Source organism: Planococcus citri, chromosome 5 (genome assembly GCF_950023065.1).
Source record: "Planococcus citri chromosome 5, ihPlaCitr1.1, whole genome shotgun sequence".
NCBI lineage: Eukaryota > Metazoa > Arthropoda > Insecta > Hemiptera > Pseudococcidae > Planococcus > Planococcus citri.
Genome location: NC_088681.1, coordinates 68,866,656 through 68,893,513, shown reverse-complemented (window position 1 = coordinate 68,893,513; position 26,858 = coordinate 68,866,656). Strand labels below are relative to the sequence as shown.

At 35.3% G+C, this 26,858-nt stretch overlaps 1 protein-coding gene and 1 long non-coding RNA gene across 2 annotated transcripts in view; one reads left to right on the top strand and one right to left on the bottom strand.

The window, feature by feature from the left end:
• LOC135846271 (uncharacterized) overlaps positions 1 to 26,858 on the bottom strand; it is a 200,407-nt gene that overhangs the window by 70,767 nt on the left and 102,782 nt on the right. Inside the window, exon 5 of the long non-coding RNA XR_010558936.1 lies at positions 26,268 to 26,325. This is a non-coding gene — a long non-coding RNA (uncharacterized LOC135846271). The remainder of the gene's footprint in view (positions 1 to 26,267; positions 26,326 to 26,858) is intronic.
• The window catches only part of kek2 (kekkon 2), a 597,210-nt gene continuing 584,031 nt past the window's right edge, over positions 13,680 to 26,858 (top strand). Inside the window, exon 1 of the mRNA XM_065365265.1 lies at positions 13,680 to 14,147. The gene's annotated coding sequence lies outside the window, so the exon portion shown is untranslated. The remainder of the gene's footprint in view (positions 14,148 to 26,858) is intronic.

The window sequence follows — 26,858 nt, the reverse complement described above, 5'->3', positions numbered from 1 at the left end:
GCACTGTAGACGATTAATTCATCTGTAATGCTGCCGGTGTTGTTCGAATTTTGTACCTTACTTGATATCTTAACGAGGTACTAACTTATTTGACGTTTTTATGAGCAGCTAGCAATCCTATTTACTCGCGCCGTTGACCAAAATTGTCTTCTGTGCTGCGCTGGGAACCATGCGGTTATCAATTTTTAGAGAAGATCGTTTTGATTTTATTAGGGGACATGGTACAATATCCTATAGTGGCATAATATTTACATATCGTGGCGTATACTGAAACAATAAACACACTGTGTAGAATATTACGTAAGGGCATTTTACTGTTGTTGGGCAGTAAATGCTGTGTTCGAGAGATTTTTAATTAAGGTTACATATATGTACAGCTTATATTATACCTACGATTACGAGTCGAAGATTTTAATAGGAAAAGAAAAAAAAATGATTTCTGGGTTGAGTGGAAGTAGGTATATTGTAAGGTGTGTTTGAACAAGGGTGTGCTATATGGATAAGTTTAGGAGAACGAATAGTATTCTATAACATACCAGGACCTAGATCTAGGTATGTTTGCGTGTATTTGAATTCGTATTTTATGAAAAGAAGATAGGTATATGGGCTATTGAGAAGATAATTATTTCATGGAATACTCGTGAATCGTATTTAATTTACTTGATAAGCGTATTCTTTTCCCAAGTCATCGGGTAGCAAATCTCAGACCAATCTGTGTACATGTTTATTTGGGTTCGTTTGCGTATTCTTCTCCAGCTGTCATATGCGGGTGTATGCGCTCTGTGTTGACGAGATGTAGTAGGGTCAATGTCACACTCGCTTACTGTTTTGGAGTAACGAATTCGGGGTGTGAAGATGCGTTGTTGATGTTTGTGTACGTAAATGACACAGTTGGGTTCCAGGTTCGTCTACCTGCTATGTATCCGTGGTGTATTTTACCAAGGGCTAGAACTACGATTAACATAAAAAGGAATCGGTTATTGTGTGTATTTGTGATAATGAAATCGAGTGATTTTTACATTTACGTTAAAGGAGCATTATTACTTGGAAGTATGCAAGGATATAGGGTAGAGTATTTAGCATATCTCCAAGCGATGTAAGATTGTATTTTACTTAGGGTCGGAATTACGAGTTAAAAACATCGTTCTTGGTAAGTGTCTTAGAATACTTACTTATAGACAAAGTACTGAGGACGAAAATGAATTAATGATCGAATATAATTTTGAATTTAGAGGAAAAGAAAATGTTTTCACTTGGAAATGCACGAGGACATATGATAAGGTGTTTTTTGGTGTACTTCCAAGCAATTTTAGATTGTAATTTTCTATCTGTAAAAGTATACGTGCCATAATAGGATAGTAGAAGGGGTTATAAGACTCAAAAGGAAAAAAAAATATTTACACCGACTTGTTCTTAATGCTTTGCTTGTTGGGTGTGTGTTGTGATTAAAACAAACAAAAAAAAATATATGGGTGACTAAGAAATGTAACAAGACCTAGATCTTGTGATTTCGCGAATTTTTAATTGCGATAATTAGCTATTGGTGAGATTATTTTTTATCTTTTGAATTTTTATGGTGACTGCAAAGTGTAACAGGACATATGATTTTGGGTTTTTTGTACACTTCTCCGTTGTAATACGTGGTGATTGTTGCGGTCAAAGGATGTAACAGGACATATGGAAAGGGAATTTTTGTACATCTTTCAGTTCACAACGATAAAAGTGGTGAATTTTTTGCAAAGCATTAGGTGTTCCATAGTTGGTTTCCTTCATCGTCTGATTTTTCATCAGGAACCATCTCATAAAAACGAGCGATAGGCTCTTGATCGCTATCAGATACGTAATTTAGGAATTTAGTCTCGAGCTGTTTTTTCCAGTGTGTCGCTGGTTTCGTCCGTAATCTAGCGAGAACTCGTTCAGATCGTGTCCTAGTTGGTAATGAGGTAGGCCTTTGAGCACTTGCCCCTGCCCTAGGAACGTTTGAAGTTTCGCTAGGTTGCGATTCTGGAAGTACAGAGTCAGGTGGGGTGTCCAATGGGTTTTGCGCATTGGAGAGGTCATTATCGGGTAATCTTTGGAGTGTCATAGGAGCATCCAAAAATATTTCATCGTCAGAATCTTGGCTATCCTGACTGTCTTGGCTATCATCGATTGTCGAAATAGTCTCTTGAGACGAAGATTCAATTGCCCTATTCTTACGTGGACGACCTCTTGCTCTTTTTATTACGCTGGGGGGTACTTTCCTCAAGAATTTCAATAAGTTTCTTACACGTCGTGTCTGTCTGCTGATATGATGAGATGTTTCTGAGACGTTTATGAAGTTCAGGAATGTTTTCGGCAAGAAATTTGACTTCCAGGGGTGCAATTCCTGTCTCAAATTCTTGTGAGTGAGGTTCCGATAGCTCAGTTTGAGGTTCAAATGGTTCCAGCTCTGTTGGATCTGAGTCATCCGGAATTTCAACATTGTGAACTTCTAATTCAGGTGCCTTTATTTTATAAAGGGCCTTGTTCGAAAAATTCATATCATAAATAATATCGTAACAATTTAGAACGGTTACCCAGTGAGCCGCCTTTCGGTGGGTTTGAGCAATTTCTCAAAATCGGTTGATTATTGGTAAAAGGTTAGATCTGACATGGACTCGTCGACCATGTAGCCACATTTGTAATTTTTGAACACATTTTACCAAACACATAATTTCTCGGTCAAATAAGGTGAAGTTTTTCTGGTGCTCTTTAAATGCTATCGAGATGAACATGATGATTCGTTTGTCATTCTCGACCATATAAAATAGTACTCCGTTCATCGAGTCATCAGAGAGTTGGGTGTCTAAGAACAGATCACCTTCCTTTGGAGCTTGTTGTAGTTTGAAGTCCTTCTTGAATTCAGCTTTCAAGGTCTCAAAGGCTTTTTGTTGTTTTTCTGTCCATTCGACAGGTACATCACCTTTCGTAAGATGGTAAATAGGGTTTACAATTTGGGAATATTCAGGAATAAAATCCCTGTAGAGGCCGGTATTGCCAACTAAAGCCAAAATGTCGTTCTTTTTGGATAGAGAGAATTTTCCTCGTTTAGTGTGTTTCTTTTCAAATTCCTCTAGTTTTCTAATTTTTTCACTTTGTTTTCCAATTCCTTTATCTGAAATTACGAAACCAAGATGATCAGCGCAATTTTTGAAAAATTGAGTTTTTGTTGGATTTAGCTTCAGACCGTGCTCTCTTATGAGGTGAAAGACTTTTTCAAGTCTTTTGATAGTTTCCTCAAAAGTTGTTCCTGATATTTTTATGTCGTCGACGTATTTTGTAATTCCATCCTCATTTTCAATGACTTGGTTAATCATGTGTACGAACTCACCTGATGAGATCTTCAGGCCATATGGTAGCCTGGTGAATTCGTACACTTGCCCTTCAACTTGAAAAGCAGTAAATTTACGTGATTCCAAATCAAGTTCGAGTTGCCAAAAGCCCGCGGTGAAGTCGAGGGTGCAAAAGAACTTATCGCCAGCATTGTCATAGAGCATGCTTGCGATTGTATTTGGCTCAGTTAAGACATTGATTAGGAATTTATTGAGTTCGTCAGCATCGAGACATAAACGAATATCTCCATTTTTCTTAACTACAGGTGCTAAGGTGTTAATGTAGCATGAGTGTGAATATTTGATGATACCGAGAGCGAGCATTTTCGTTATTGCTTTGCGTAAAGCCGGCAATAATTTTTTACTAGGTCGGAATTTTTCTCCTCTCCATGGTTGCAGGTGTGTGTTTCCTTCTTGAAACGTGAACTTAACCTGCTCTCCGGTGTATTTACCAGGGTTGAGGTCAAAAATATCGGCAAAATGTTGTAGTCTATCAAACCCTCGGATCGCTTGTTGAAATGTAATTGATCCATTCTCAAGAGCCATATTTAGATCAGCTCGTAAATTCTCTTTAAAAGTACGTTGAGCCAATCTACGCTCTTCAAAGATTTCTTGTTCAATGATAGTATGATGAGTGTCAGACATATCTTCGGAAAATGTTTCATGTTCTTGTTCATTAGTAACCAACGAGAATACCGTCAATGCACTTTGAAATTCATCAGTGTGCATGAATGGTATTGTGAATTTTTCACAAAATTCTGGTCTACATTTTACGAGTCGTTCGGGTACATTTAACTTCATTTTTAAGTAATCCATAGAGATTCTGCCCAAAATGAATGTCTGACCTGGTGCATCAATGATGTAAAATGGCACTTTTATCATTTCATTTCCAAGTATCATTTGAAGTTCAATGATATGCGTCGCAGATGGAATTAGCGTATTATTGGCCAATCTAAGTTGGACTTGTTTTTTGAGTTTTATGAATTTCACCCAATTCGGAGCCTCTTCAAGGAATGTTTTGACCATTAAACGAGAGAGCACATTAGGAAGTGCCCCTGTATCGAGTTGTAACGCAACCTTTCTGGCACCGATTGTGACTGGTATGACACACGCAGGGTCATTAGTTTTCTGCGTCACAAGTTGTGAAGAGGTTACTGGGTCAGGCTTCTCATTCTTGAGAGGAGTGTTGTCTATCGCATCAATGAACTCGATATTTTGTTTTTTCTTTTTATTTATCATTTTATGGAATCGTTGTTCATTGATTTTTGCGACTAATATTTCACCCAAACTCATAGCTGTTGGTGAATCTGATAGAATTGCAGGGTCGTTATAGAGATTGCGAATCGCGTTCTTAATTTTTCTTTCTGGTTTGAGTCTATTGCCTAAATCTGAGTTTTTGAGCGTTAAAATTTGATAAATTGGAGCTTCTGTTGTGTTTTCATTGGTGTCACTTCCCAGGTATTCTACTTCTGCTTGAGTGGGAAGTGTCGCCATTCTTTCTTTAAATGATTCGATTCGTGCTATCTTTGAGATGAGCAAATTGCGGACATCACGGTATTCCGTGATTGAAGGGAAATATCGTTTTATTGCAGAGACATAGTGGAATTTTTGTTCCATTGGCAATAATTCTTTGCGTGCACCAACTCTGGGTCTGGTGTATTGTTTACCCTGACTATGAATAGTTTCTGTTTCCAAAAAGCTCATAGCTGGCATACGTAAGAATTTTATCTTAGGATTGTTAGCTACACGTACATATATGTTCTTAAAGTCGACATAACGAGACAATTTTATATCAAATTCATCTGGTGTGCGTGGTTTTGCCAGAGGGAATAATAGGATTATGCTCTGTGCACCGTTGTCGAGTAATAAGTCGGTTATGTTGTGTAGCTGTTTTTCAATGATGTGATATGGTTTGCGCGAAAAATTGAATTCTAACTGACCTGCAGAGACTACAAAGTGTGATTTTTCAGGGAAATTAGCTCTCCGCAACCTACGATGTAATTCTTCGAGGGCTAATTGGTCGCGTAAATAGTCAGGTAAATGATTTGATAACGTTACTTCGCCACGCGCTATGTAATGGCTCAACCCATCACCAACCCAAATATATTTTTCCAAAATTGAATCTGAGGGGGCTATGAAGGCACTAGGAGTTGCCCCTCGGCTACCTAGTGGCTTTCGTTTCCCAAAGCAGAGCTTTCATCATCGTCGGAGGGAGAGGTTGTCATTAATTGCAAGGCAGCAGTAATCGTTTGCAAATCTAACTCTTCCGGCGCATCTGCGAAGATTGTGTTCAACATGTTGCATGTCGCCACCTGATCATTTAAATCTTCTAGGGGTGGTTGGTCTACAACGTATTCATCTAGGTCTTGATCAAATTCTACTGCTTGTACGGCAGCCGCAGGTGGGTTGGATTGAGTTTTTGGTCTAAATCTGTTAATTGTCAAATTGCCATTTTTATCAATACCGAATGGCTTGGGTGTTGAATTTGACGTAATCGTATTTGGGTTTTTTACTTGATTGGGGTTTTGAAGTATCGTTTTCTGTTCTGGCTTATCCTTCGGAGGATAAGTCGTTGCAGGCAGATTCGACGAAGTTGGAGGTGAAAACGTAAATGGTTTTTCATTTTGAGCAGGCTGGCGATTGTTGGTGAAGTTTTCATTAAAATTTTTTGGAATCCCCTTCTGCGAGATAAGATTATAAATCGCCAGTAGTTGCTCATTTGATGGTGTGCCCTTATTCGTGTATCGCGTATTATTTACAGGCGCGGGTACGGGAGGGTCATCAAATTTACGTCTATAATTTCGTTGGAACCTAACGGGTACTTCATTTTCAGGATCGTATTGAATTCTAGCCAAATTGGACAATTTTTCAAGAAAATCGTCCATAGACTGTCCTTCTTGCATTAGTCTAGTCTGGTAATTTTCTGGAGCTTTCCCTATCAGGATGTCTATAATTTCATCCTCGCTTCTATGGCGATGATTTCGAAGTGATTTAGCCCATCTGGCCATTTTATTCGCCATATCTTTGAGGTCTTCCGCAGAGTTGAACTCATATCTGCAAGCTTTCATTGCTTCATTTTGAGCTCTGCGATCCCAGTAAAAGTCCAGAAATTTACTTTTCAATTCGCGGTAATTTCGTACGTTTCGTACCGTCTCAAGGAATGATTTACGAGTTTTTGTAGCAATCACCCCTTTAAATGCCAGAATCTTATGTTTTATAGCTACATTTGTTTCCGAAAAATACGCATCAAATTCTTCTAAGAATTCGTGCGGAAAATGCAGTTGGTCGTCTGTGAAAGTAATACCTGCACTTTTTATAGATCCTGCATCAATCGCGAGAGATTTAACTTTTGAGCCACCTGCCGAGGGAGTATATTGGATTTTTTCTTTGATGTTATTAATCTCTTCGACAATTTGAGCACAACCTTCGTCACGCTTTTTAGTTTCTTGACAAATTTTGTCAATTGTTTCAGAAATTCGTTGCAAGTCCAAAGTGTTCCCTTTCGTGGCATTATTTGTTTCGATCAGAGCAACGCGAGTAGATTTTAATTTCTCTTTCAACTCATCAACCCAGGTTCCTGCTTCTTTTAGGTTGTTATGAGCTTGCGTCGCGAGATCAGCAAGCTTAGAGTTGACATAAATTCCAATTCCCTTTGCCTCGCATGCTACCTTTGTGGCATTTTGAATTTTATCTTTTTGATTCTCAAAATTCTTTTTCACTTCGGTATCAATTTTTTCATTCCAGTCCCAAGTTTTTTGAAAAATTGCAAATACTTGTTCATTGGTAGTATCTTTAAAAAGTTCTGGTTCAAAGGGGCGAGAGTACTGTTGGGTACCTATCCCTTCGTCACTTGGGGTTTGTAAGTCACTCATATCCTCATATACATGCTCTTTAGCATATGCCTGAGAATGATCACTAAAGACGGAGTGAGTGGAATTTTGGCTATTTTCCTGTTCCATTTCACTGATGTTATTTAACACCGATTTCCGATCACGTTTACGAAATTCGAAAAATTTACAAGGTTTTCTACTCACCCTACTGCGTGTGTTCAAAGCTGGAGGAGTGTTCATAGAATCACGAAATACTAAGTGCGAACGAAAGTCCAACGCGAAAGTCTAACTTGTTCAAAAGTCACACAGAGAATAGTCGAACTGATCAAATAGCTTGAGTTTATATAGTGTTTTTGGATGCCTATTTTAACAAAAAAGAGAAGTGGAAATCTGGAGGTTTGGTGGGAACTTCATTGTAGTCCTTTTCCCACAAAAGATCGTGAGAATTAAGCTCTATGTGCTTTCTCATGCTGAATTTCTCCGCTTTGAGTAATAAAAGTCTATTTCAAGCTCATTTTTCTCATTTTTGGATGAAATTTATGGTTTTGATCATTTAAACTCATTGATTTACATTGAATCATCCCTATTTTGACCAATAAATCCGTCAAGATGTCATATTTTTGTCAGAAATAGTAGCAATTAATGTCTGGTTTCTGTAATTTACTGGTACAGAAATATTGTAAATATGTATGTTGGCTGAATTGTAAGAAACATAAATCTGTCAGAAAACAATCAAAAATATGAATTAATTACACAAAAATGGATCGGACTATTTAACTATTGTTAGTATATGATTTCTATTTAGTTTTATTTGTAAGTATAGAAAAATAAAAACTGACAGAATCAATAAATTTGAGAAGTTAATTGGATTATTTTAAGGGTTGTTAGTATATGTGTAAGCATTGAACAATGAAGCTGACAGATTAATGGCTTGATTTATTGAATTTTGAAAAAATTAATCGGAGTATTTGACTATTGTTAGTATGTACATATGCATAGAACAATCAGGCTGACAGATTAATGACTTGAATTAATAGATTTTGAAAAATGAATCGGAGTATTTAGCTACTGTATTTATGTACATTTTTGTTTTCTTATACTTGTAGGTATAAGAACAGTAAAAATGTCAGAAAAATATTGAGTGGTAATAAATTGTCAAAAACTGTCAAAATGTCAAGCAGGATATTTGAAATATTGCATGTTAATATTCTCCAGTCTCCTATGTGATCAGTATAGAAAAGCAAAAAACATTAAAATGTTAATTCAATTGATTACATGGCTATTACATAGTATGGTTAGTTTTTACATGCGACGAAAATAAAGGCAGCCTTTATGTATCTATGCTGTATTCAGTAGTCGTTAACGTATTCGTTGCCGAGTATCTTATACTCCAGCAAGTAGGTGTAATAAAGTAGTTGAATCTAGACGTTTTTATTATATCCAAAAAATAGGTAAGAAAAAATGTAATCAAATGATGACATTTTTATTATATCAAAAAGGTGTTCTCAGGTATCCGAGAAGATTCTGTATGTTTTGGTTAAATAGGTGTAATAAAGTGACCAAATAGTGACAGTTTTTATTGCTAAAGCAATAAATGTCAACGCCTTGAACGAAAGATGTTCGAGTCTCTTGCTTATTAATTTTTATAACTATCTACTGGCGCTATGATTTCGTGAGAATATTTCGGCTCGGAGATTTTAAACAAAGAATCCTATTCGATTTCAAAGGCTCTGTAAGGCCATGGCACGTGTATGCAGCTATATGAGCTGGATACAAAGAAGATTCTCTATAGGTATGATACCTATGCATTTTATATGGAAAAAGATCGCGCTTTTTTCTACTGAGAACTTAGATGTTTTTTGTCTTGTGATTTAAAATAATTTTCATCGGAGATTTTGAGTCTTGCAACGATCTTTTTGGGCTAGATTTTCGAAATTTTGAACTTACACAGATTCAAAATAGAGTGAGCAGATAGATACATTTTTACAGAAAATGTAGCCAGTGTAAAATTCGATCAAATAGCCCAAGTCATGCAGGCTATTAACCATTTTCTTACTGGTAACTTGAGAAAAATTTTCTACAGAAAGAAAATCAATGAACTATCTACAGACTGAATTTATCCCATTTTTCTACAGATTTTCGTCTGTAAAAAGCATGAAACAAATTCGTTTCTAGGTACCTACTTGAATAAAATGAGCTTAACTGCTTATTTTACCCATTCACCAAATTGTTAAAATATTACTAGGTACATAGAATAACTAGATTAAAGTGGCCAAGAAATTTTCATCAAAATTATAACATTTTGATGACTTTAAAACTGGATGGCCTCACTCAAGTTGTCATTGTGCTCCATAAGGGAGGAATGATTTTGAGTGAATTTTTTCTCAACCTAACTATACAGACGTTTTCGGAATTTTGAACACTTTTGTTACGAGCATAAAAAGATCAAAGTTTTATGCTTTGCTTTTTGTGGGTAATTTTGCATTTATCTGTCAAATTGTCAGATTTTCATCTTCGGACTTGGCAGAAAACAGCAATTTTGCCCTAATTTTAGGTCCGAATTCGTCAGATGGCTAATCTGTTCCATTTGGAACAAAATTAACCTCGGAAGAATTTTTTCCTTATTTGTGTTGTATTTTCAGATTTTCGTCATGGTAACTTTCATAGAAATGTCCGAAAATACACCACAAAGGGGTTAGTTAGGTCAAGAAATAAGTAAATTGATTTTTAAAACTATTTCAACTATTTCGATTCGGACTTGTACTGTTACAAATCACGAGTCAAATGGTCTTGTTTGGAGTTTTTTCCTAGTCCCTATTCTAAATTTTTGCATTTTGAGAGTGTTTGAAAAAATTTGTTCTATTACTGTTTTAGTTATATAGACGTTTTTTAAAAATTTTTTATGCTATTTTTTGAGAATTTTTGTTTGCTATTTTTCAAAGTTAGACTCACATGATGGTAGAGTACTCACTTTAGGAGACAAACTTACCAATCGCTCATGGGGAGTACCATGATTCTCTGTGAGTAAAATATCCTTCATGAGAGTCTTATGAGAATAGCAATTTTTAGAATTTTTTGAATTTTAAAAATTTTCAAAAGTGCATAATGAATGAGGTATCACAATTCTACTGTGATTCTCAAGATGACTATCGCCCATGAGGCTAGTCAGATTTTACATCTTGCTCATTGGGAGAAGCCCTCTTGATTGGCACAATATAGCTGCGATCCTTTATCCATTACGTAAGACAGAGACTAGTTATTTTTGTGATCTCAAAATTTTATTTAGATGAAATTTTGTTTATTATTTTAAGATTAATGTTCTCTGACGATACACAGCAACTAGGGTACCGCAATTCTACCGTGATTCTTGAGATAATTGTCTCCCTTGAGGCTAGTCAGGTTTTACACCTTGCTCATGAGGAGTTTTTTCTCAATTGGCACAATATAGCTGCGATCCCCTTCCCACCATGTAAGTCAGAGATTAATTTTTTACAAAGCCAGAGTTTTACGTAGATGAAATTTTGGTTATTATTTTATGAATGATATTCTCTGTAAATACACAGTGACCAGGGCATCACGATTCTACCATGGTCCTCGAGATGATTATCTCCCTTGAGACTAGTCAGGTTTTACACCTTGCTCAGCAGGGAGTTTTTTCTCGATTAGTATGATATAGCCGCAGCTACCTACCCACCATGTAGGTCACAGAGTAATAACCACTTTCGTTTTTTAAAAGAATTTATTATTTTGATTCGGACTTGTATTTTTACGAATCATGAACCGAATAGTATTTCAGAATTTTTCTCTGCCCCTATTCGCAATTTATGCACGAAAGAGTGTTTGGAAAAATTCATTTTATGTACATAAAAAAATACTACATTATTTTAGCATAGTGTTAGTAAGCATTATGTACTGAAACTTTTCTCACTAAAGTATGAGCTATCGTATTACCTAAAGACCTATCTACGAGACTTCGAGGCAAAAAACGTATTTTTAGTGGGGTACAAGAATTTAAAAAAAATCAAAACGAAAAAAAAATCAAAAAAAAATCAAAAATTTTGGAAGGTAATAATTTAGATTAATCCGGAACGTAATTTTTAGCTTGAATAATGCTCATTTTTCGAGCCTTTTGAATTCAAGAAAGTTCAAGAATTTATTTTTTAATACACTGTGGCCTTTGAGATTCAAAGGTCAAAGGCTTACCATTGAAACGTAATTTTTAGCTTGAATTATGCTCGTTTTTCGAGCTTTTTGGATTCAAGAAAGATCAAAATTAATTTTTTGGTAGATTAGAATTTTTAATTTATGAGTTTTCGAAGATACGTGGCATGTATGAATTTTTTCTAGAGAGGTTCATCCACGTCAGGCGCCAGACTAAGTGATTAGTCAATTTTGACATGCAACATATCTTGGAAAATCATGTTTTTACACTCGAATTGTGTTCTTTAGGAGAACCATTTGGAATTCGAGTTTGACAAAATTTGGAAAAATCGAAAAGTTTGAAGATTATGAAAAATTTGAATTTTTAAGGGTGGGTTTTTTAGTAAGTTGGAATGAAAATTTTGCAATTTTCATGAGAATTACACGGAAGTTAGGCGCCAATATGATAGAGTGAGATCTTACAGGATTGATATAGATGATTTTTATTAGAATTCCTACCTACGTGATTAAGTCAAGAAATATTCCCTAAGGTAGTGAATAATTGCCTCGCCTGGTTAGCTCAAAATATCGGAGAGGTTTCAGTCATGCAGCTCATTCTTCACAGTAAAATCTCTAATTACCAATAAAACTCATATTAATTACACTAAAGTGATAATATGTTTATTGTTAATTAGACATAATAAAATCAAATGCATATTAAAACGGGTACAAAGATAAAGAAGTATAGAATAACTATAGGGTTGTTCTATAATAGGTACATGCACAAGCTTATACCTTACGACGCGCGTTAATGGATTACTGAAGGTGGGTAATTAGATACCCTAGAAATTGCATGCAATTTCGGAAATAGTAGTGAGATTTACTCACCAAGGCTCACATAATGTCCGCTTCTACTGTCTCTTTCAGGGTGGCTCACTAATACTAGGCCGGTCGACAGCAATGTAATACACGAGGTACCTATTCTTCTAGGACTATCTCCGATGGCCAGCATAATCAGATGATATCCGGTGTGGACGCGATTAATTACGTATACGATAATTTAAATCACGAAAACGAGAAACATATTAACCACTAAAAGTGGGCGAAGACTGAATAAAAGGGATGAACCCCCTATAGAGGACTTCATCTACTCGTATCTACATAAGTACACTTTTGACCAAGAACCAGCTATCCGGATCGCCGAGTCCAAGATCGTATGGAAGCTCAACTTATTTGGAAGTTCAGCCCATTTTAAATACAACTAGTTTGGCTCGCGTCCGTGTTGCTCTATTTATACTATTTTTGGGTGCATCGGATGCGTTCTATGCGTTTGCTGCGCGCGATTACGTTATAGCTACATAGTAGGAGTAGCACAGTAGTAGGAGTTAACACATTACCGAACTTGCAGTTTAAGGGAGTTATTTTATTCATCATCTCTATGGTGATGATTAATTTAATCATCGCTTAGGCGATGAAGGCATATTTCCTCATATCAAAGTCAAAATTGGAAATTTTTTTCAAATATTGGAAAAGTATACCGCATTTTTTTTTTTTTCGTTATAGGGACGACAAATACATAGAAAAGCTATATAGAAATTTTTTCTTTTTTTTTAATATCTCGAGGCTGGATTCATTTAGAACTGAGATCATATTAAAAATTTTCTCTCGTTTGAAAATTATTCGTAGGTCAACAAGGTTAGTAGCACGCACAGGGAGAAGGAGAAGTGGAAAATGCGACGATATCGAGCTATTGAACGAAAATAGACCGGCGTAAAATCAAAATAAAACTCGGCAGTTTTTTGCGAATTAAATTGATAAACTCGTGGACGAGCTGCAGGCTGCGGCAGTAGCAGGACACTTGTGCTATATTGAAAATTTCCAAGCAGTACGAAGACGAAGAAAACAACGAGACGCATTTCACGAGAATGAAGGAGAAAGAGAGATGGAGATGGAGATGGAGCGTACTTTACGTTGGAATTTCTCAGATCATAATATTTTATTGAAAGTTTGTGCGTACCGCGTGACATTTAGTACCATTTACCAATTCCCAATTTAACGTCGGTCGTCTCTATTCCGCGTACACTAAAGACACAATACTCTCGCAAAAACCGTGCTGCCGCGACCGAGACGCATACATAGCGAAAAACCATAGCCGGAGAAAGATATAGAGAGAAAGAGCGCCACAGAAAGGGAAAAAAATACTCCTATACTACGAATTACGCCCGGACCCAACTTTTCCCATAAAACAATTCTTGAATCTTCGAAAGCGCTCGGTTCGCATCGGAAAGCTTCGGCTGTAAAACTATGCTAACCCTTCGCTGCATTACACGCTTAAATTTTGCAATAAGTTGTTAAAGTTCGGTTACTCTCTGCTTGCGAAAGAGGTCCGTTTATCGTGCGCCAATTATCTCGTGTGTCGGCATGCAATTTCGCGAATGCGAAATGTAAATTTCGTCTTGTTCGAAACGACTTCTACAGTTTTTATTTTCGGTTTTACACCGATTATTTCGTCGTTTTAGTAATTTTTTTTTTTCGTAACTCGGGTTCGTTAAAAGGTCATTTCTTTTTTTTCGTTATTTACTTTATTTTCCATCGTTGATAAATTTTTTCACCTTTTTTTTCTCCTTAACCGGTGTTCGACTAAAGTTAATTTTTTTGCGGGTCGTAACTTAAATAATTATTGTTCGTTTTAAATTAATTTTTTAATTCGTTCGAATTTTTTTTTGTTCATTTGTCTATCAAGTCACGTTGTGAACTTTTCAAGTGCGCGATTAAGTGTTTTGATTGACTAAGTTATTTCACTAATACGGATATAAATATTCAGGTAAGAGTTTATAATGCCAAATTTCATTCGAAAGTAGAAATTATTGACCGATTTTTTTGTTAATTTTTCAAAACTGTGTTCAAATTTGGATTAGAGTCGCTTCAGGTAATCAGCCTTTTGAGAAATTTGCTATGCTTGGATTACTTTATGGAGCATTTAAAGCCAATTTGACCGGCTTTCAGCTTGACCCGGTCATTTTTTATGACTTGCCTGAAATTCCATAAGTAGTTTTTTTTTTTTGAGAATAGTTGAGGGTGTTTTTTTTTTCAACTTCACAGTCCTCAACAGAAACACCCACTCTCAAATAGGCTTTTTATAAGGGTCATACAGTGAGTCGAGAGGCAAGGGGAGTGAAATGTTCCAAAATTTGGAAAATAAGTATTTGATTTATTTTCACAGATTTTTTCAGCCACGTTGATTACTTAAGCTCGAAAATTTTATATCTCAGAGATGGGAACGGGAGGGGGGTCTCTCTCCTCGAAATTACTGAAAACCACGAAAATATCTTCATTAAATCAGCCACTCACGACCATTCACGGTCTTTTTTTGCAATATTCTTTTCCAAGAACATAAAATTACCCCCCCCCCCCTGCACTTTTTTTCGATATTTCTTCTGTTTCCAAATGTGAGACAATTTTTTGACATTTTTCGTAATTTTTTGGGGGGAAAATCAGAATTGTCAAACAAAAATCACTCAACACCTAACGAAGTTCGTAGATACCTTTCCTATTGAAATCGAAAATTTGGATTTCCAAAAAAATTCGCATTCATTGAATTGAAAGCATTGAATTTTCGTATGATCAAGGGTGTCCACACCTTTGGAAAAGATTTTTGGATTATATGAATAAGGGACAAGCAACCTGAAAATGAGTGTAAAACACTATCTCATTGTTTTTTACCCTATTAAGGAGGCCACTCGAGATCGCAATTTTTGGAAAGAGAATAATCTGAAACCTCCATAACCAAAATTTTTGATTTTCGGGCGAATTTTCGAAAATCCACAAATGAACATTTTCGGCGATTTGTGTTCCCTCATGAGCAGAAAAATTTTCCATTTTTGAATTTTTTGCCCAATTACGTTGGTCAAAAATTTGAGATCTTCTTCTGAAAATCAGGCAAAATGTGAATGAACTCGTTAAGCCCAAGTCAAAAACAAGCCAAAACTCAATATTTATATTGCTCAAATTAATTTCCACGCTCTCTGGATGAATTTACAAATTCTGGAGAAATCAAAAAGCACGCTGGAGGCTCCAGAATGGCTGAAAATAGTGAAATTTGGATCGAGGAGTTGATATTTCAAGACTAGTTAATTTTATTTTTCGTTTTTTTGAAGCATATGAGTAAATTACTGAAAATCGTCAATCTTGATTTTTCCAAAAATTCGTAAAAATCAATTTGGGCAGTTGAACTTTCTGTTATGGGAGTTTCAAACTATGCTGTTTCCAAAAATTCTGATATCCTTTTAAATCATAGACCGACACTTCATATGCTTTTCTCGTTAGAATTCTTGTTTAGATTTGGATTTTCTATTATTCATTTCTGAGTAAAATATAACTTGCCGCGAGCAAAATGAGAGAAAAAGCTCACGAAAATTCATAATTAAAGAAATATTTTCTCAAGCTCCATTGACTTCATTCTTGGATTTATGAAAATTGAAGAATTCATCAACTTTTCATCAACTTAGCAGCTACACTAAATGGAAATATAATCACTTCATTTCCTTCTCCCCCCCCCCCTTACATTGAAAACTATCACCTTCAGACCATTTTGCAGTTTTGAGCAAGTTTTCAATTTTCTCCAAAAATTTAAAATTTTTAGAAATTTTTTTTCCTAGTCCAGTTGATCTCGAATTTACATTTGAACAAGTAAACCTGAAATTTGAGGATAACGATCTTAAAAACGGTTGATAGAATGGCCAATAAGTATCAGCCAAATGTTATAAGAACTATAAAGTTAAGTTTGGGATCTTCCAGCGCGATTTAAAATTTTTGAAGAAAATGATTATGTTCGAAGTTTTTCAAAATATTGAATTTTGGCGCATTTTCGAAAAATCAAACTCTTAGTGGGGAGGAAAGAAAGTGAAAATTTTTTTAAAAAATGAAGTTTTTGAAAATGTCATTTTAATTTTGAAATCCAACTGACCCCAAAATCAGGACTGTGCTTCCCAAAAAACATAGATTTTGATACCATAAGTATTCAATTTTTCAAAATGTCGAGCTCCACCCTATGAGAGAATCCAACTTAGGGTTTTGAAGGAAAACATCAATCAGAACCAAAAACAACGCTTCTAAAAACCTCAATTTTGACATTGATTTAGCATTTTCTAAAATTTTGTATCTCAGATCTCCCTCCCCAAGTGCCAATTTTCATTTTTGAGGTTGGATGGTTTTTAGAATCAGATTCAACAAACCCATTCAGAACTTTAATCAAAATACAAATTCAAAATATTTCAAACCATTCTGAAAATCACTCCTGTATTCTCCGAAATTCTTTAAGAAATTACCATGTAAACCTATCAGACCTCACTTCCGAATATAATAAATTTCCTCCCTGGGAATTAATTTTACCAGAATTCAATCTATCCTTATCCCAATACAAAAAAAAAAAATGAGTATCCATCTGGTTTCATCAAAGAAAAATATACTGAGATCATAGCAGAATATCATGAACTCATTTTATGCTTCACAGATGGTTCTAAAAATGAGTTTAAATATGTAGGCTATGCTTTTTCTATTGATGGTAGAATTACCAACTTCACAGCTCATAAATATTCTTCAATTGTCAATTTAGAAGTTTCTGCCATACTTCATTGCCTACAAAAGATCTCTACCTCGAAAAGCCCTAACAAAAAATTCCCGATTCAGTCAGACGCACTCTCTGCTCTTTTATCAATTCAAAACAAATTTTCCGAACATCAACTTGTTCATAAGATCCATCAAATCATTTATAAACTTCAGACTACTGACAAAATTATTAAATTTAGGTTTGTCCCAAGTCATGTAGGCATTGAAGGAAACCAGGCAGTAGATGAATCAGCTAAAACAGCTGTTACCCCCTAACGAAAAAGGAATTCAACAATAAGGGCGATTGATTTAATCGCTTCAATACGAACCCTTTTCGTACTCTATTTATTTTCGAATAAAAACAATAACAAAAACTTTTGAATCTTCAAGATAACAAACCTAGCAGCCGAATATTATCGAGATCGCGAACTTTAAATATAACAAAAACATAGCCAAATATAATTAATAACCACGAATCCGCGTATTCAACAATAAGGGTGATTGATTTAATCGCTTCAATACGAACCCTTTTCGTACTCTATTTATTTTCGAATAAAAACAATAACAAAAACTTTTGAATCTTCAAGATAACAAACCTAGCAGCCGAATATTATTGAGATCGCGAACTTTAAATATAACAAAAACATAGCCAAATATAATTAATAACCGCGAATCCGCGACACTCCCGACGAAAAAAAAAAAAAAAACGAATTTTTAAATTTAAAATAATAAGTATAAACGAGAAAAATTACGATGTTTCCAAGGGATACAATTTGTTAATGGGACGGGTAAGTTTAGAATTTTTAGTTTCAACGATTGCTGATCTAACATTACTGTCTGAGCTAACATTAACATTAATTACTTTACCAACTTTCCACTCTCCTCTAGGACAAAATTTTTTATCACCTTCAATTAATACGATATCTCCTACTTTAGGAACTAAGTCTACTACATTTTTCTTTTGTTTTATACTAATATTACGTTCACGAAGACTAGTTAAATATTGAAATTTCCAAACGTTCCAAAATTGATTAATAATATCGTTAGATCTTTTCCATAAATTTACGATTACATCACGTTTAATATTTTTAACATTATCAATATCCGGAATAAAATCGAATTTGGTATTCATCAAATCATTAGGTGTTAATACATTACTATCATTTTCACCTACGTAAACAATAGGACGCGAATTAATAACAGAAGTTACTTCATACAACACGGTTCTCAATTGATTTTCTGTTATTATACAATTAAAAATTGTTTTCTTTAGCGACATTTTCACTATACCGATTAATCTTTCGTAAAAACCGCCATGCCACGGGGCATATTCAGGCAACAGTTTCCATTCTATCAAATTATTTTTACAAAAATCTATTACATCATTATCAGAAATTATTTGTTGCCAAAGATTTTCAAAAGCTGATTTGGTTATTTTAAATTGTGGCGCGTTGTCACTTATTACGAATTTTGGAATTGTGCGTAATGCTATAAAATTACGAAAAGCGAGTAGGAATTCTTGAGTGGTCATATTCTCTAAAAGTTCTAAGTGAATCGCACGCGTAATCATACAAACAAAAATACTAACAAATACTTTTTTCTGGACTGAGTTATCACTGACGTATAAAGGACCAAATGTGTCGATACCACAACAGGAAAACGGACTGCTTTGATTTACACGAAATTCAGGTAACGGAGGAATTGCAGGATATTTATATGGACCACCATCGTAGTATTTGCAGTTAGCACATTTTTTTAGAACGTAGTACACCGTCGATCTGCCTTTTGGAATCCAGAAATTTTTTCTCAATTCAGAGAGAGTATGCGAAACGCCAACATGATAGTTATCGATATGAATTTTTTCAATTAATAAGTGAGTGAAGTATTCTTTCTCAGGTAGAAGTATTGGAAACTTTGCATTATCGTCGAGACATGATTCAACCAGGCGTCCATGACAACGTATAATATTTTGAGAATCACGTTTTAAACCAAGCGGATTAGGTTGCGAAATATCAGGATAATTTTTGTTTTGGATATACATAATCCACTGGTTGAAAGCTTCTTCGGTTTTCTGAACAATATTATTCGGATTGACATTTTTCATGTAGCTTAACGTTGCATCAAGTAGATAGTTGAGGGTTTTAAATTGAGTACAATCGATTTTAAAAGGAGGCTGAATTACAGCTGTATTATTGGAGATAAGTACTGGTTCTGGTTCAGGTTCAGGTTCGGATTCAAATTGTAAATTCATTGCCTTTGGCCAAGCAACTTCCATCTCTTTCAACCATGTGGGGGCTACCATAACGAAAAAGGAATTCAACAATAAGGGCGATTGATTTAATCGCTTCAATACGAACCCTTTTCGTACTCTATTTATTTTCGAATAAAAACAATAACAAAAACTTTTGAATCTTCAAGATAACAAACCTAGCAGCCGAATATTATCGAGATCGCGAACTTTAAATATAACAAAAACATAGCCAAATATAATTAATAACCGCGAATCCGCGTATTCAACAATAAGGGCGATTGATTTAATCGCTTCAATACGAACCCTTTTCGTACTCTATTTATTTTCGAATAAAAACAATAACAAAAACTTTTGAATCTTCAAGATAACAAACCTAGCAGCCGAATATTATCGAGATCGCGAACTTTAAATATAACAAAAACATAGCCAAATATAATTAATAACCGCGAATCCGCGACACCCCCTCTAAAATTTTCTCTGTGACCCATGATGACGTTATTAACATTCTAAAAATTATCCAAAACTCCAATTGGCAAAACCTATGGAATTCGAAAAACAAATCACGAACTATTTACCCACAAAAAATCAATCCTCCCTTGGAAGCACCTTAGTCACCTAAATAGATCAGAAGAAATTATAATCACCCGCCTCCGAAGTGGTCATGCCAAATTAACCCACAGCCATTTGTTCACCAAAGCTCCTAAACCCACCTGTCAATTCTGTAATTCTGAAATAATCTCCACTCAACACGTTCTATTTTATTGTCCCTCCCTCAAAACAAAACGTCAATCCTTAAACATTTCAGACCTCAACCCTACAATTCCTGACAATATCAAGCAGATGGAAAACATTCTTAAATACATCAAAGAAATCAATCTTTCAAACCAAATCTAGACTAACCCCTCGAAACTGGGCGTAAAAATCCTGGCAATTATACACGCCCAGTGTGAAAAAATGTCAAAAAAAAAAGATTCAGTAATTTCTAAACCTCATTATTTGATACCAAAATTAATTTTCAAATGTTCTTTATAACTGAAAGTGAAAATTATCCGTTCTGACCATTACCATTGCAGATTTTTTCCTCCATTTGGACTTCTATACGAGATGGTGACGAGAAAGTTATCATATGTAATTTGACATCGTCAAACACATCACCATCACTCGAGATAGAAAATACGCAACAATAAGTACGTAATTTCATCACTCGCAGAAAGAGACGATAGAAACACGTATGCAGAAAATGACACCAAGTCGCCAAGTGTTCGGTTTCTGGGCCATTTCGAGCTTTAAGGTATATCTGGACGACCGAAGCAGACGGTTAATTAGCGCACGTACCCACGTAGGTCGACTTTACCTACCTCAATAATTTGAGCAATGCGAGCAGCAACTGTCATATGTACAATAATATTTACACGATTGGCCCGAAGCGAAATGTTCATCTCTATTCTAACGTTTTCGTCTCATGTAATAATTTTGCTTCGGATGGCAACCAACTCTTCCCGTGTCATCGACACATCTCGTCAGTCAGTCAATCGTCACACACCTAATTTTCTGATGCTTTTTCGAAACCTGCAAAATAAATTTTTTACCGGAAAACATCTCGGATGTTTTTTCATTCATCCATTTTGTTCGGATGTTTGACATCTGTAAGCGTGTGCTGTGTTTTTTTTCTTTCCTTTCCATCTTTTTTTTTTTTTTTTTTTTTTTTTTTTGTCAAATAAATAATTCGAATACTGTTAAAAGAGCTGCGGCGTACTCGGTATTACCAGCGCACACGTTACGCGTATTCGAGTTTATTAAAATTTCATACGCGAGAAATATTATATGAACGTCGAGCGAGTCGAGCGGTGACATTTGGCGCCGAAATACTTACTCTATATTCGCCTTGCCGACTCTGCCCTATCTTGCTCATATGTGTATTGTACTAACACGTAATGCTATATGTATGTAGTATTTGCTGACAAATCGTGTACAGCTTTTATCATCATTTCAACGTGTTGATTCGCTGCCATTGCTGCGCAATTTACCTAACGAAATTTCTTTTCGCAGTTTCATCTTCCATTAGGTGTACTTTTTCTCGAATCTTGGGGATTGTTGAGTAACTTCCGACAGCTTACATTATCAGGTTCGATTTTGCGTACGAAAAAATGGTGTTTCGAAGACAATGTTCAAGAAGCAATCTCTCGATAATGAAATCTAAAAGATCTTCCTCGTTGCTCTTCTCAAAAAAGAGGAAATTTCGCAGAAGAAAAATAGATTCTGATCGTTATCTAAAATTTTCACCAAAAATAGGAAATTCGATGTTTTTAGAAAAATGATTTTCCTGATCAATTTTTCGAATTTTTCAGAGTCATGACAAATCAATTCTGAAAACAAAAAATAGTGAAGGAAAGTTCAGTGGCAAAATCGTTTCATTTTCAAATTTTTTCTAACTAAAAAATTGAAAAGCATTCCACTCATGTTTAGGGTATTGGGATCTCGAGACGAACTGAGAAGGAAAGGAGGTGAATGACCTACAAAAATTATGTAAAAAATAAGCACTGCAGCAATTTTTGCAAATTTTGGAATTGCACTGACCTTTTTGACTTAAAAATCAAAAAAATACATGAAAAACAAACTTCAAAGAATCGGTATTTTTGACTTTGAGGAGTACATTGAAGGAGTTTTAGGTGCACTAAAACTTTGGAAAATCAGACACCCACCTTTTTTCAACTCGTGTTTAGCCTATTTTCAGGTATTCGTACACACGTTTCTCAATAAAAAAAAAAAAATCAGCCACACTTCACAATGCTCCAAAGCAAGAACTCGTAGGTCAAGGTACACATGTAAATCGTATCTCCGCGGGTTAAAATTGGAAAACTTTCGACAAAATGACGTTGAAAATCACACCTTATTAAAAACTCTATTCTATCTGCAAACACATCGCTCAAAAACTTTCGTCTCGAAAATCTCGACAAAAATACCGTTCGCTCGAACGAATCATCGTCAACGACACGACTTGACAGCTGGTTTCAATTTCTACACGACCAAGTCCGCTTTTTTTGCCATACCGATACCGAATGCTCGTACACGTGTACATGAGAGAGAGAGAGGGAGAAAAAAAATGGCAAGAAGGAAATTAAAAAACTTACTGATGTTTGACGACGATGACAAGTCCTGCGTACTCGTAGGAAAACATTTAAACTGAGAAAACTCTCTTCATCTATCGCATGTACTCGTATATACTGTGTAAGTGTGTATACCCAGAACCTTCAACTGTGATTAGTTGTGTTTGCTCGACAACCAAAATATATGACGAGGGGAATCAAGTTCGACGCTACGCTAGATATACACGTCGCAAAAAAAGAAACAAGGGATGACTAATGGCCTCGGTATACGAGTATACCGAGTATGGCTCGAGCTCATTTTGATTTTCCAAAGGGAGAAGGAAAAAAAAAGTAAAGATGGAGACAGCAGAGAGAGGTACAGACGTTAACATTTCTCCTGCTTTACAATTACAACTCATATCAAAAATTCTTTCTTTCAGACCAGCGCAGAGAAAAAACAACACGAAAAGGTGGTCTTCAAAGGGACAATAAATACGCAATGTTTTTTTTTCTCTTCCCGAATAAAAATCCTATTTTATGGATTGGCTGCGTTAGCTGAGTTATTTCAAGCTTGAGACTGGGAGGTAGATAGGAGAGGAATTAAAGAAATCTCCTATTAGGTACCTACTGGATTTTTGAAATCATTTTCAGTCGAATGAATTGACCATTTAAAGGATAAAAATGCCTGTATCGGTACAGAGTTGGATTTTTTTCGCGGGAGAGGGGGAGGGCTTGACTGAAAATTTGCCAATTGGTATGAGAAAAAAAATATCAGTTGTATCGAATAAAATATCGAGTTTTCAAGATGAAATACATACAAATAAAAGATAAAATGATAATTCTGCCCAATTGATACATATAATACTACGTAAGTTGGGTTCATCAGAAAATTGTTATTATAATTTTTGAATTCATGGAAGTTTCAAACTGGAATTTTTTTTTAGTTTAGACATAAGAATTGACCCGAGCGAAGGAAGGGCAAAAGCTTTCAAAAATTCGGACTATGTTTGAAAAAATTTGTTTATTTCTTTTGATCCAAAATTGTAGAATTTGAATGAGTTTTTAAAAATTTTAATTACGAAAATGAAAAGTAAACAGACTCAAATGAAGCGAGGGCAAGACTTGTACTCAATACCCCCCCCCCCCCCAAAGTAATTTTAATAACCGAAAAAGCTCAAAAAAAAAGTAATTGAAAAGAAAAAAAGCAGCGAGCAAAATAGTTAGATACAGACAAAAAATCACCAAAAAAAATAGAATATCACGATTAGAAAATAATGTATTGAATTTTTAAAAGTTGAACCACAATTTCGAAACTTTTTGATAGAAAATTGGGACTTTTTGACAATCGAATATTTGGCGGCAAAGTAAGGATTTTGTCAATTTTTGACAAAATAGGCAATCCTTGGAAAAATAAAACGAGACTGACAATTTTAACAAAAGGAATGGACAATTTCTGGCAAAAAAGCAAGACGTTAGGACAATTTTTTTTAAAAAGTTGAAAATCAACATTTTCTTAAGAACGACTAATTATTAGACTTTTTTTTTAAAGGCGAGGATTTTTTTTACAATTTTTGGCCAAAAGCAGATTTTGACAATTTTAGCAAAAAAAAAAAACTGCGAGAATTATTGGCAAAAAGAGATACTAAGCCAGGCTTTTACATAGGTAATTTTGAAGAAAAAATTTGACAATTTCAGTAAAACTTGGCAATATTAGTAAAATTTGGCAATTTTTAAAAATAATAAATCAACTTAGAATTTTCAGCAATAGGGAAGCCTTTTGAGCACTTTTCGGAAAAAATGACACTTTTTAGAATTTTTTGCAAAAAACTGAGAATTTTGACAATTTTTGGCCAAAAGCAAGATTGACTATTTTTTGGGAAAATTACGAATTTTTGGTAATTATTGGACAAAAAAAATGGTACTTTTTTGCAATGGCATATAGTCCGGCATATGACAACAGGAGTAATTGCAAACCCCTCCCTCCCCCGTCGATCCTCCGGGACAACTTTTTTCTTAAAGGGGACATCCTAAGGAACATTTTTAAGCAAACTTGCCCAAAAAAAAGTTGGCCTTACTTACAAAATGGCGGTCATTTTGATTGACAGGTCAGCCGAAATCGCCGATTTTGCGTTTTAACGTAGGACTTGCACGAAATTTTTCAAACTTTACAAAGGTAGATCGAAAGATCCTGCAAAAATGTATCTCCTGTCAAAATTTCAAGTGCTGAATTGCGTTTTTCGATTTAAGGTGAATTTTTGAAAATCGAATTCAAGGTCAAAAATGAGGGAAAAAATCAAAATTTTACCAAATTGACCCAAGAAAGCTGAAATTTGAGATATACCCTATTTTCAACATGCCAAATCGATTGGAAACGGTTTCAACCCGTTTTGAGCAGTTCTGGAGCCTCCAGCCGATTTTTTGATACTCGAAATTCCCACAAAATTCCATCAAATCAGACTTGTAAAGCTGAAATTTATTCTAAAAACTAATTTCAATACGCTACGAAGTACTACAGGTAAATTTCAAGTCGTTTTGGAGCCTCCAGCGACTTTTTGAAAATTCCTGAAGCCTCCAGCAGATTTTTGAAACTTTAAATGTTCACAAAATTTTATCAAATGGAGATGGAAAGCTGAAATTTACTCTACACTCCAATTTCAACACCTTCTGAAGATGACTTCAGGTGGGATCAAGTCATTTTAGAGCCTCCAGCGACTTTTTTGAAAATTACTGGAGCCTCCAGTAGATTTTTGAAATATGAAATTTCCCCAAAATTTCATTAAACTGAGATAGCGAGTCGAAATTCATTCTGCAAACTAATTTCAATACGCTACGAAGTTGGCTGCTGGTGGATTTCAAGTCGTTTTGGAGCCTCCAGTGACTTTTTGAACGGTTGTAGGCCTATGACTTTTTTTGAAAAATTGAAATTTCCTAAAATTAGCTGGAAGCTTCAAAACCATTTGAAACCACAATGTAGTCTGCGAAGTAAATTTCAGCTTGCCAACTCCATTTAATAAATTAATGTTGGGGAAATTTCAAATTTCAAAAATCTACTGGAGGCTCCAGTAATTTTCAAAAAAGTCGCTGGAGGCCCTAAAATGACTTGAAATTTACCTGCAGTACTTCGTAGCGTATTGAAATTAGTTTTTAGAATAAATTTCTGCTTTACAAGTCTGATTTGATGGAATTTTGTGGGAATTTCGAGTAACAAAAAATCGGCTGGAGGCTCCAGAACTGCTCAAAACGGTTTGAAACCGTTTCCAATCGATTTGGCATGTCGAAAATAGGGTATATCCCAAATTTCAGCTTTCTTGATCAATTTGGTAAAAATTTGATTTTTTCCCCTCATTTTTGACCTGAATTCGATTTTCAAAAATTCACCAAAAATCGAAAAACGCACTTCAGCACTTGAAATTTTGACAGGAGATACATTTTTGCATGATCTTTCGATCTACCTTTGTAAAGTTTGAAAAATTTCGTGCAAGTCCTATATTAAAACGCAAAATCCGCGATTTCGGCTGACCTGTCAATCAAAATGACCGCCATTTTGTAAGTAAGGCCAACTTTTTTTTGGACAAGTTTGCTTAATAATGTTCCTTAGGATGTCCCCTTCAAGAAAAAAGTGGTCCAGGAGGATCGACCGGGGGGGGGGGTTGCAATTACTCCTATTGTCATATGTCGGACTAATAGAAGCTCAAACGAAGCGAGGGCAAAAGCTACCAAAAATTCGTATTTAGAGGTAATAATGTTTTACATCAGATCAGTCTATTTATTGACTCCACAATTTTATAATAGGGGCCTCAGGGGACGGGTTTGCTTGGTGTTTCGGGGCTCATGGCAACCGCCAGTCAACATCATAGACCAGTTCGCCACTAATTTTTCTGCACAAAATATTTTCAAAAATGAGGGCAAGAAATCGGGGCTATAAAAGTAACGCTTTCATTCACTATTCAATCTTCGTGTTTTGAATCTCATTACATCAAAATCAATTTATCTTGCTTACCTCGATTTCATTTCCGCATCGCATGTCGATGACGAGCTCCGACCGACTTCGGGGACATCTGAAAACATAAAAATGAAGAAAAATTATGCAAATGTACACAAAACGTTGACGAAATCTACTTGTAAACCCCAAATACACGCAAATGTGCTCGATGTGTGGTACAAATGCGAACAAAAAACAAACCATCATTTAACACACGCGATTGATTTTCGCTTTTAATAAAAACAAAAACTCGGTAAAACAATGCGGAGAGGAATGTGTTCGGGGAGGAGACAATTCTCGCGAACAAATCACCTTGTTCGAACAATACGTCTTATATTGAAAATTTACCCATTAACCTAGAAAGTTTTGAAAATAACTTCCGACATGCTATTACTAGTGTATAGTGTGTACGAATCGAAGTTTTCCACATCTTCACGGGGGGTTTCAGCGGGTAATATGTATTTTGGGCTCGGGCTAAACTGATTACTTGTGTCGAATCTTATAGATGGCTTTTTCTTAGCAGGCATCGTTGCTCGCCATCGTGTACTGCAATGCTTTTAATCAATGATAATCGAACATTTTACCGCTCCATGTTCTCTCCGCGTTTTT